Genomic DNA, 12,724 nt, shown 5'->3' with positions numbered 1-12,724 from the left:
TTGGTCAACCAAAGATTTTCTTTAAGTAGTTAAGTAATGAGAAAAGATTAGATTTTGCTCCTGTGTTTGCAGTGAAAGGATAGTACAGGGACCAGCAGATAGCATAATGGCTACATCACTGGACTTCCATGTAGTAAACCGTGGCTCGAGTCCTGGACCCAGTAGCTTAAATTCATGCATGGTTCATGTGCGTGCATGCCCAAGATCCCGAGAGGAGAATGGAAGAGAAGGGATTGTGGTGTGGCCATCCCCCCTGGGGGGTGATCTCTCTATTTCTGTCTCTCTGTCTTTCTGGCAAGCACATGTGCCCTATAACATGTGCCCTATAGCAAAAACCTCTCCCAAAAAAAAGAAGAAAGAAAAAGAAAAAGGAAGAAAGAAAGAAAGAAAGAAAGAAAGAAAGAGAAGGAAGGAAGGAAGGAAGGAAGGAAGGAAGGAAGGAAGGAAGGAAGGAAGGAAGAAAGAGAAAAAGAAAAGAAAAAAGGATAGTACAAAGAGTTCCACTGTAATATGTAGTGTGATAATTCCATAAACACAGATCCATGTACAGAACAGTCATGTACAATGAACAATTCAGCCTTGACTGAGAACTCCAAGAAAATCATGAAATAAGTGGAAAACTACATGTCTTTTGGCTTTTATCTGGACTTCCTTGGGCTTTGGAAGAGTTCAGCATGCCACCCAAGGAAGGCAGTCTCAGAGCTCAGAGACAGTAATGTTAATATATAATTGAGCCTGCCCAGCTGGTGGTATGGTAGTTAAGGCACTGGACTTCCACATGGCTGACCACAGTTAGAATCCTGGACCTAGTGGCTTGCTTTCTCATTTACTCTGTCTCTTTCTCTTTCTCTCTTGTCACTCTCTGGTCAGTGTATGTGCCCTATAACAACTCTTTAAATAACAATAACAATAGGACTATGCCAGTGGATGACATAGTGGTTAAGGCTCTGAAGTCCCATGTGGTCAACCATGGTTCTAGTTCCAGACCTGGCAACTTGAAACTCATGCCAGGCACATGTGCATGCATGCCTAAAATCCCAAGAGAAGAACAGAGGAGAAAGGGATTGCAGCATGGCCAGCCCTCCAGAGGGTGATTTCATATTTTCTGTCTCTCTGTTTCTCTCCGTCTTTCTGGCAAGCACACATGCCCCATAGCCAAAAAAAAAAAAAAAAAGTCTCTAAGATAATAATAATAAAATTAAACAACCCTTTAAAAAACAACATATAAAAAAATTTAAAAGACATTATTTATTAAATCGCTGTTTTTTACACTGTTTTGAATAGCCAGTATGCCTGCTTCTAATTTTAGCAAATGTCTATTCATAGACTTTCTCTGAAGTGTGAGTTAGATAGTTTTCTTGTTCCCTTGACCTAAATAACCCTAGAATGTCCCTGAACTCTAGAAGCAAAGCCAGAGACTCTCTCATTTTTGAGGGGGAGATGTTGGCTGTATTTTTTTCCTTCTTCTTCTTTTTTTTTTTTTCATTTTTAGGTGTACACTTTTATTGAACTGGTCTCAAGTCTGTGTACAGGTAAGCCTGGCTGCCTCCTCACCTACCCACTCCCAGAGAGACCAAAAGCCTTCATACATCTCAGGTTGGGGGACAAAAATAGGGGTCCACAATGGCTGATCATTAAAAATAAAACAAAACAAAAAAGTATTCAGGTAAAGATAAAAAAAAAAATTGCATTACAAAATTTACACAAAAGCAATGTTGTCACCTACCCGTGTGTATTTGGTTGAGGACTGGGCCATTCTCCTTAGGGAGAAGTAGGGCAGCATCTGGGAGGGCGAGAACTTCCTGTAACAATGCATCTTACAATATTTGTAATGATTATTTTAAAAAAAGAACAATGTACAATCCAAGTCCTCGGCCACATTGCAGAACTCTGGGGATGTTCGCTTCAACCAGCTGCTGTCATCTTCACCATTCCAGTTTTTAAATACTGAGTCAAGCCAAAAAAAAAAAAATGAAAACAAAACAATAATTAAACAAATAAATAAATAAAGCCATGCCAATCTCATCTCATTTTCTGAGCAAGTTAGGTTTTGTCAAGAAAGGGTGTAATGCAACTAAGTAACAGTCCACCTAGAAGTATTTGCAATGTACGATGGAAGGGCCAACTTGTGCTCCTGCTTCTAATCCACATCTGCTGGAAGGTGGACAGCAAGGCCAGGATGGAGCCACCAATCCACACAGAGTACTTGTGCTCAGAGGGAGTTATGATCTCGATCTTCACGGTGCTAGGTGCCAGGGCAGTTATCTCTTTCTGCATTCTGTCCACACTGCCTGGATACATGGTGGTACCCCCAGACAGGACTATGTTGGCGTACAAATCCTTACCAATGTCCACATCACACTTAATGATGGAGTTGAAGGTGGTTTTGTAGATGCCTCAAGATTCCATGCACAAGAAAGATGGCCAGAAGAGCACCTCAGGACAGCAGAATTGCTCATTGCCAATGGTGATCACCTGACCATCAGGCAACTCATGGCTCTTTTCCAGGGAGGAGCTGGAGGCTGTGGTGGCCATCTCCTGCTTAAAGTCTAGGGCAACATAACACAACTTCTTGATGTCATACCCGATTTCCCGCTAGGCTGTGGTGGTGATGTTGTAGCCATGTTTTGTGAGGATCTTCATGAAGTCATCTGTCAGGTCCTGGCAAGCTAGGTCCAGACACAGGATGGCATGGAGGAGGCCATACCCCTCATAGATGGGCACAGTGTGGGTGACCCCATCACTGGAATCCATCATGACCCCAGTGGTACAGCCAGAGGTGTACAGGGACAGCACAACCTGGAGGGCCACATACATGGCTGGGGTGTTGAAGGTCTCAAACATGATCTGGGTCATCTTCTCCTGGTTGGCTTTGAGATTCAGGGGGGCCTCAGTCAGCAGTACAGGACTCTCTTCAGGGGCTACATGCAGCTCATTGTAAAAGGTGTGATGACAGATTTTCTTTATGTCATCCCAATTGGTGTCAATGCCATACTCGATGGGGTACTTCAGGGCCAGGATGCCTCTTTCTTTAGACCTCATCTCCCTCATAGGAGTCTTTCTGGCCCATGCCCACCATCACACCCTGGTACCACAGGTGTTCTATGATGGAAGGGAAGATGGCCCAGGAGTCATCATTGCCAGTGAAACCAGCCTTGCACATGCCAGAGCCGTTGTCAACAATGAGCACAGTAATATCATCAACCGTGGCAAGCTGAGTGTCGTGTGTAGATAGGCAGCAGAGGAAACACGAGGGCAACAGGCTTGTACTCACAGATGGACACGGTCTTGGCAGTTGTTGGCTGTATTTATTCTGCAAAATTATTTCTTCAGCATAGAAAATTGCTTCAAAGTTTATATTTGTATTATTTACTTACACATGTTGGGAAATTCATACCCTTCAAACAGTTGGATGGAATTACTATGACATACAAAAGGAAATCCTTACAGGAACTTCTCTTAGGAGCTAGTACCTATTGGTATGAAAGTAAAGTAAAAATAAACACATATCTAAAATAAAGGTCAAACATACAGTCAGCCAAGTATTTGAATGATGCTGATTTTATGAGTAACTACACCTGTAAAATAAATTGACTGATTTCCCCTAAAGAGCCACTGGTTTCATATTCTAGCTGACATTCTATTATGGCCCAATGTCATTGTGCAGATGTCTAGAGGCAAGACTGATGGCCCAGCTGAAAAAGTTACCCAGAAGCAGACCTTACTGGGTCAGCTATTACATCTTCCGATAATTATATACAAGAACTGATTATATGGCCCCTCTATGGGACATGAATTTAGCTTTTGCATATCACAAAAATACACAAACACACATATATACATAGACACACACAGGTAGTATTCATTTCATACAATAGTGAGGGAATGTATGCTTTCATTCAAGCTGAAAACATGCAAAGATGCCTTAAATAAACAATGAGGAAAACTTACCAGTGAATTCTACCAAATATTTAAAAAGGAGTTAACACTTCCAAAAAATAGAAAGAGAGACTACTTCCAAACTCATTCTTTGAAGTCAGTATTATTCTGATACTAAGCCAGACAAAGACAACATGAAAAAAGAAAACCATGTAATATCTCTTATGGATATAGATGTGAAAATCCTTAACAAAATATTGATAAACAAAATCCAATAATATATAAGAAGGATAACATGTGCAACTAACACTAACAAAAGGTTATACTAACTATTAAATGAATAGAATTAGAGAAAATAGGCATAGAAAGATGTTTTAAAAATAAAGAATATACACTATGACTGAGTCAAATTTATCCCAGGAATGCAAGGTTGGTTCAATGTAAGAATTAATCAATGTACCATATTAATAGAATAAGGGGGAAAGCACTATATGATTACCTTGATACACATAGAAAAGTCATTAAACAAAAATTCAACAATCTCTTATGATAAAAATCACTGAACAAGACAAATACAAATGAAATTTATCAATATGATAACGGGCATCTATGAAAAGCCCACAGCTAATGTATTTAATAAAGAAAGACTAAACTATTTCCCCAAAGATCAGGACTGGGACAAGGATACTTACTTTTACCTCTTCTATTTGACATTGTATGAGAGGTTCTACCTAAAGCCGTTAGCTAAAGAAAAGAAATTAAAGCCATTTATATTAGAAAGAAAGAAGTAAAATAATCATGTCTGTAGATAATATAATCTCATATATAGACAATCCTAAGGAAAGAACCACAGCAAAAGAAAGAGAAAGAGAGAGAGAGAGAGAGCGCTAATAAATTAATTCAGAAAAGTTGAAGAATATAAAATTATACAAGATAGGCAAACAAATCAGTTACATTTCTATATGCCATCTGAAAATGAAATTAAGAAAACAATTTCAGGAGTCAGCAGGTGGTGTTGTGGTTAGAGCACTGGATTTCCACATGACCAACCACAGTTGGACCTGGAAATTTGCTTTCTCACTTTCTCTCTCTCTTTCTCTCTATCTGTCTCTGGTGACTGTATGTGTCCTACAGCAAATTTAAAAATAATAATAGCAATAAATAAAATTAAATAAATAATTCCTTAAAAATAAAATAATTTCATTTACAATAGCATGAAAAAGAGTAAAATATTTAAGAATAAATTTAACCAAAGTGTAAGACTTGTCCACAGAAAACTATAGAACATTGTCAGAAGAAATTAATCAAAATCTAAATAAATTAAAAGACATCCTGTGTTCATGAATTAAAAGACCATTTAATATTCTTAAGATGGTAATAATAAAATTGGCCTGCAAATTCAATATCATACCAATGAATTTTACTTTATTTTTTGGTTGTTGTTTTTGCTATAGGGTATGGTGCCTCCTGACAGAGAAGGAGGTTGAGAGACATGGAGAGAGAAATCACCCCCTGGTGGGATGGCCACACCACAGTCCCTTCTTCTTTACTCCCCTTTTGAGATTTTGGGCATGTGCACACATTTGCTCAGAGTGTTTCTCAAACCACTGGTTTGAGAATGGCTCAGTCAGCCATGTGAGATTCAGCCTTAATCACCACACCTTCAGCTCCATATCTATGAAAATTTTGACTGCCTTTGAAAATTCAGAAATGATCTATTTGATCCTAAAATACACTTGGAATTACAAGGAATATAGAATATTCAAAACAATCTTGCAAAGAACAACAACAAAGGGGTATTCATAATTCTCAATCAAAACTTAACAGTATAAAACTACAATATTCAAGGCAGTACAGACTGGCATAAGATAGAAATACAGACCAATAAAACAGAAATGAGAATTTAGCTGAGACCATTAGTTGGTGCGGATCAAAGTCTGACTGCCAACAGTATACCCAATGGCTCAGGCAACAAGTATCTCTCTCCTTGAAGAAAGATTTGGACAGCACATCACTGTGTCCACCACACTAACATTGAAGATTATGGCTGGCCCCATAGCCTAATAGTTAAAGGAGCTGGATCCCACATGGTTGACCACAGTTCAAATTCTGGTCCTGGCATGTGTATGTGTGCACTAACAGCCACAGCAGCTTGAAAAACATGCCAGGTCTGTAGGCATGTGTGTCCAAAACCCCGACATGACAGAAAAATGGAGGAATAAAGATTGCAACATTGACCAAGCCCCACTAGGGAGCTCTCTCCCCCTCTCTTTCTCTGTCTCTCTCTCTCTCTTTCTGACAAGAATGTGTGCCCTCTGGCAATTAAAAAAAATCAACCGCACCATTTTTGCAGTAAAAATTTCCAGTCTGAGTAATTCACAGAGGTAGAACTGGTCTTTAAAGAGAGGACAAAGAAGGTGACTCATGGCCATGTAGCTATATTTCAGGAATGTTGCAAATTTCTCCTCCCAAAATACCTTTTCCATCTGCCAACTATAGTCTTAAATTCCAATTACACTACTGAGATTCATTGTTTTGGGCCTATACCACAGACCCTCTAAGTTTCTTTGGAAAAATAGGCAAATGTCTCTTAACATTTATCAGTCTTTTACACCTTTAAATTTCTACATGATCAGGTTAATGATGGCAAAAGGTAACAACAAAGAGTCCTTCAGAGGACAGAGTCTAACTAAGTTGAAACATCCCAAACTGCACATTTGGAACCTATGTGGCCAGGGTATTAGAAAGGAATAAGAAAGGTGGCAGGTAATACAAGATAGCAGACACAGCCTGTCTGATTCACAATATCCCATGGTAACATTTCCCATGACACCACTTAATTCCATCTTAAAATGGCATCCTGTGAGAGGGATGTTGGGAATCCAGTGTCGCATCCTAACAAGATCCACGTAGGGATACGACTGCAGAATGGCATCTGTCCTGGGTCTGCAGGGAAAGGGATGCTCATTGAAATATAAGATGCTCATCAAGAAAAACCTTAGACTCTAAAGAATGCTCCAAGTATTTCCAGATTCTACTGGTCTTACAGTTAAGCAAAGAAGTCTGTAGGACTCTTGCTGATCTTTGCTTATGACATGAAAGTGCCAATGTCTAAACACACACACACACACACACACACACACACACACACACACACATGCCATGCAGTAAAAGAACAAAAATATCCTAAGGCTAGTGACTCATGTGATTCAGAACGAGATACTGGCCTTCCTTATACTGTCCCAATTTTGAAGTCCTTATAACTTAAGTTTTCAGTCTCCTCAGATCCCATCTTTCTAAAAGGAATTATTAGAATATATCCTCCAAAAAGTTCGATGGGTAGATGGAAAGACCAAAGAAAAAGAAGGAAAAATAAATATCCTTCAGAGGACAGAGTCTAACTAAGTTGAAACATCCCAAACTGCACATTTGGAACCTATGTGGCCAGGGTATTAGAAAGGAATAAGAAAGGTGGCAGGTAATACAAGATAGCAGACACAGCCTGTCTGATTCACAATATCCCATGGTAACATTTCCCATGACACCACTTAATTCCATCTTAAAATGGCATCCTGTGAGAGGGATGTTGGGAATCCAGTGTCGCATCCTAACAAGATCCACGTAGGGATACGACTGCAGAATGGCATCTGTCCTGGGTCTGCAGGGAAAGGGATGCTCATTGAAATATAAGATGCTCATCAAGAAAAACCTTAGACTCTAAAGAATGCTCCAAGTATTTCCAGATTCTACTGGTCTTACAGTTAAGCAAAGAAGTCTGTAGGACTCTTGCTGATCTTTGCTTATGACATGAAAGTGCCAATGTCTAAACACACACACACACACACACACACACACACACACACACACACACATGCCATGCAGTAAAAGAACAAAAATATCCTAAGGCTAGTGACTCATGTGATTCAGAACGAGATACTGGCCTTCCTTATACTGTCCCAATTTTGAAGTCCTTATAACTTAAGTTTTCAGTCTCCTCAGATCCCATCTTTCTAAAAGGAATTATTAGAATATATCCTCCAAAAAGTTCGATGGGTAGATGGAAAGACCAAAGAAAAAGAAGGAAAAATAAATAAAGCCATTTAAACTAATAGCAATGGTTACCTAAGGAAAGGGAGGTGTGATAAGGATGAAAATGGGAACAAACAAAATGTTTTATTCCATATATTTCATTATTGCTCGACTTTTGATTACAGTGATCACATATTCATGAATTCTTTTAATAATTTAGAAATTAGTAAAATTAGAGCTTCATTGGTTCTATTAAAATATACTTGTTCTCACATTTGGGATACAACTTGAGGAAAGGAGGCTGGGCCATCTCTGCCACCTAAGTAAGTGCTGACCACACAAAGAAAAAGTGTATCCTAGAAATGTCACCACTGCCTGAATTAAGCTTAAGAATAATATTCAAATGATATAAAACCAAGCTGAATAAAAATGCAAAGTAGTCCAATTCTCTGTTACATCTACTTTTTTTCCCCCAAAAGAATGAACTACTGCTGTTCTTGAAAGTGTCATGAAGATACAAGTCGGTTATGCTACTCCTCTGGATGGGTTTCCGTTGGTAATAAATGGTTTTCTGAGAGGTTTGAGTTAAAGCTCTTATGTAAATAGAGAGAGGCTTACATAATGCTCTTAGAACTTTGAAGACAATCTGCAGTAGGCATACGAAATCTGTCTGTGCTGCAAACGGCATCTGAAAACTGACAGGAAACCATCCAAGATGCAGTTTAAGAAAACAGGAAGAATAAACACCCACCAGGGCGCAAACTTCTAATCAGTCATTTAACCACTCTTCGCCCTCTACCAGAGAACACACAAAAGGTGTGTGTTAGGGCTTATAACGGCTGATCACTGTTTCCAGGAGCGCCCATGAGTATTATTCACTGTAAATTTCTATGGAAATTTTCCAGGGACAGGAGAAATGCCTCTGCCCGCTCAAGAGTTAGACGGCGTGGATCCTCTCCTTGTGAATTTTGACAGTGCATCATTTCACGGAAGAGGCTAAACTAGTATTGATTTTCCAATGTCTGAAAGGAGTAACCATTTCGAGCAAAGGACACTCTCGGGAACGCGGCGGGGCGGGGGGAACAGAGCAGGTCTGTGTCAAGAAAAAAACACCCTTGGAAGCTACCGCGCTGCGGAGCAGAGAAGGTGGAGTTGTAGGAAGAAGAGCAGCGGTTTCTCGCTGCCCCAGAGGCTCGGCTGCAAAGTTCTGGCCACCGGAACGCGACGTTCCGGTTCTGTGGACTTGGCGGAGAGAAGAGTTTGTCCGCCGAAACACAACTTTTTTGGGAGAAATTTCTGTACTGTTTGAGAAGGCAGGACGCACTATCGGTTTTCGCCCCCAGCTCACCTTTATTGCCCCTGATTTGTACGCCCTCCACTCGACTGGAGCCCGATCCGAGAGAAGGCGGGAGGGAGGAAGGGAGGAAGGGAGCAATCGCTCAAGCTGTTTCAAACATCGCCCACCTTTCCTTTCCAGAAGTCCCCTCCTAGGACATGCTGCGGGGCGCCACCCTCGGCCTTGGAGCCCCGCCCCGCCTCCCTGCCCCAGAATCTCCCGGCTCCAGAGTCCGCCCGGAACTGAGGCGGAAATGTTCCAGCCCCAGGCAAGGGCTGGGCTGACTTTCAGGTCTATGCCAACCTTGAGATTGGATTCCACTTAGTTTGCTAAATAACTGCCAAGTGATGCCAAGTGAGAGCGTGCGTTGGGCAGCGCGCACCGGCCACACCGCACTCGCCCTTGCAGGGGGTGGACCGCGGAAGGACTAGGGGCGACCTGGCAGAGGTACCCCGCGAGGAGACTGGTCCCCTCTCCCCACAATTCCTCCGCAGAGACCTTCCCTAGCGCTCTGGACTGCCCTAAGAAATCCAGAACCCTCAAGCAAAGCCTCCGTCTCCATCGTATTCACTAACTTTCCCAATGCTCGCCTTCCCCTGCCACGTAAGCCATTATTTACCACCGCGTAAACTCGCGCTCACGCAAGCCTGCCCTTTGCTCCAGAGCCTGAAAGTGGCTGAATAGAAACACTGACACGTGAAAACTCTATTCTGAGTGACTTAGAATCGGCCGCCTTGAGGTTTTAATCTTGCTCCGCCTGTCCCCGCCAGCGTTCAAGGCAGCTGTCCGAAAGGCCCCCCGCATTCTTTACTGTCCCTTAGAAGACGTAGCGAGGAAGAAGGGGGGAGGTGAGAAAGGGAGACGTGAGAGGTCTGGGGCCAGAGGACCCCGGAGCAAACTCTGAATCCTAATTTCAGGAATTTGAGTCCTTGTGCATGTTTCCAAAACAAATATAACCTGGCTTCTTCAGAGTTCTGGAACTCTCCAAGTCGCGATTTAGGAACCGAGAGAACGGACGCACCACCACCGACACTCTGTCCTCGGGAGAGGAGATCCTAGTGCCTCAGTTCTGCTCTTCTCCATGTCCTATCCATCAGCAACAGGTTTTCAAGTGAAAGAGATATTTTCACCCCAAGCTGTTGCCATTTTCACCCCAGAACGGGCCAGGCAGAGGATGAGGCTGGCCGCGCCAGCTTGAGCGCCTGTGGCCAGAGCATGGTGTGAGGTGTGGAAATGTTAGGACACTGTTGGGGGGGATGGCTGACAAGCCTCTTATACACCTCTTCAGAAAGAGATGAGCACGGTTGTCTTGCCTTTTGCCCTCCACCCACCCCCCCCCAAAAAAAAAGTAAAACCGAAAGGATAATCTGCTTCAAACACATCATTTTGGAACAAGCTGCATCTTTGCTGTTCTTAGACGTTTCTACTACAAAGGGGTCCGTGGTGCGTTTTAGCTGGGCGTTCCTCTCTGCGACCCTGAAAAATCTTGCCATTTAGTTTTCCTGGTCCAGATGTTAACTGGTGGTGCATCCTTGTTGGGGGCAGCCGCAAAGGGTCTCTCTGACGCTCCCTGTGTACCTGGGGACCACCCACTAAGTTCCCTACTTTCCAACTAAGACTGCCAGTGCAAGGAGCAGCGTGAGCTTAATTCTCTATACTGTGACCTTCAATCTTGAGGAACCAAGGAAAGATGGAAAGGAAAGTAGTGCATATGGTGGCTAAACATGCCCCAACTTTGACCTCAGGTAAAGAAAACCCTCCCTACTGCCTCTGCGTTTTGCATTGTATTCCTGAGCTCTATTAATGAAAATAGAAATTGTTTGATGTATGAGGAGACGTTATCTAATTAGGGCGTAAGAAATTTAATCTTTCCAGCATGCAGGTCATATAATTAATGTTAATTTAACGCTCAAATTCTCAGTCATTAATTTTTATTCTCTTCAATGCAGTTTGGCGGGGTCTCCTGATCCATGGCAATGGATTTTACTGAATGTGAGACCACTCTTGGTCTGAGGAGTGACTCACCGCAAACCTTCCCATCCCAATAACAAGATCACATCATGTATGCATTATTAAGCCATGTAATTGAATGGTCCATAGTTTGCATATCAGACTATTAAAATAATGTGTTTTGCTTTTCTGTGAACACGTATTGTTCAAGCCTCTGCGAATATGTGGTGATTCTGATAATTATCACCAAATTACTGCAAATGTTCTCTTCATTAACATGATTTCTTTCAAGCATTTTTTAAAATGTGAATATCATTATAAATTAAGGGACTTCTTACAAAGTTGTGTGGACTTTTAAAAAATAACTTGACATTTGAAGGGAAATGATCGATTTCAAATAAAGAAGTAAAGAGCCGCTTTTGACTATGCCTTTCAAATGACTCCCTTAGGTCAAATAAAAGTTTTCCTGTCTAGTTTTTCACATGAAATGTTCAGGTAAGAGACAAAGACAAGAAAAGAGAAACAGAAAGAGTAAGAGAGAGACTGGCTTTTAAAGTTACAAAAGAATAATTTTTAAACTTCTCACTTTCCACCTCTTGGAGGTGTATAAACCAAATCTTCATTTCACTGACCTAGAGTAAACTCTATTCTCCCTTTTTAAAAATACAAGATCAAAATTTTCTGAATTTTCCACAATTAACTAAATATTGCTGTTTTCTCCCTCACTCATCTGAGCTGTACTGTTGGAGGAATTATAAATGGCAAAGAGCCTTCATTGTAACCTTCCCCTTGCAGTTTTCAAAGTTGAATAGCAAGACATTAAAAAAAAAAAAACTACTGCAAAATAAGAGTCTCTTTTAAATGTGAGATATTTGCATCTAGGCTTCGTTCTAACAAAGTTTTCCTGTGAGTAATTTCAAAACAGGCCACGCTGGCCCCTGGTATTGTGGCTCCTCCTCTGCACACCTTCAGCGCTGTGCCAGAGACCCTCTCAGACAGTGTCTTCAGCCCAGAATAGCTACTACTCGCGACCGCCTAGAAGAGGTTTCAATCAAGGGAAGTCTCTTGAGTTTGAGAAAGTAGTAGGATTTTTCTCCCCTAAACAAAATAGGAGCAGAAAAAGAATGGGCCTGGAAAAAGAGAAAGAGAGAGAGATGCATTCCGCTCGTGCCAGTATTAACCCGCTTGACGGTTCCCTGCCAAGCGGCACACCCCCTCCCCTTGCTGGGTGGTTGGGTTCTCCAGGCCCCTCTCCTGGAGCCACAGTCAGCTCTCAGGGAAGGGGTGCCAGGCCCCCAGGCGGCACTTTTATTTTGGCTGAGAGGAGGGAGCGCAGCTCCCAGGCCAAGGGAAGCGAACTGAGCCCTTCTGTTTGGATTTCCCTCCTCGCTATAGCAACCAGCAGCATCCGGACAAAAATGCGCCCTCCCTGGACAATGGCCCGGTCTCCCGCTTCTCGCCCTGGTCTTCCTCCCCCGGATTGCAGCCAGGACCTGCCTGGGCACTCTGCGGCCATGGACCCCCTTCCCC

The 12,724-nt window shown here is 42.1% G+C and overlaps 1 pseudogene; it reads right to left on the bottom strand.

Annotated features, from left to right (window-relative positions):
• Positions 1-2,090: 2,090 nt before the first annotated feature.
• On the bottom strand, positions 2,091-3,178 carry LOC102502290 (actin-like; annotated as a pseudogene).
• Between the last annotated feature and the right edge of the window lie 9,546 nt (positions 3,179-12,724).

Source organism: Tupaia chinensis, unplaced genomic scaffold (assembly GCF_000334495.1).
Source record: "Tupaia chinensis unplaced genomic scaffold, TupChi_1.0 Scaffold149168_1, whole genome shotgun sequence".
NCBI lineage: Eukaryota > Metazoa > Chordata > Mammalia > Scandentia > Tupaiidae > Tupaia > Tupaia belangeri.
The sequence above is the reverse complement of the archived record's forward strand: the minus strand, read 5'-3'. Positions and strand labels throughout refer to the sequence as shown.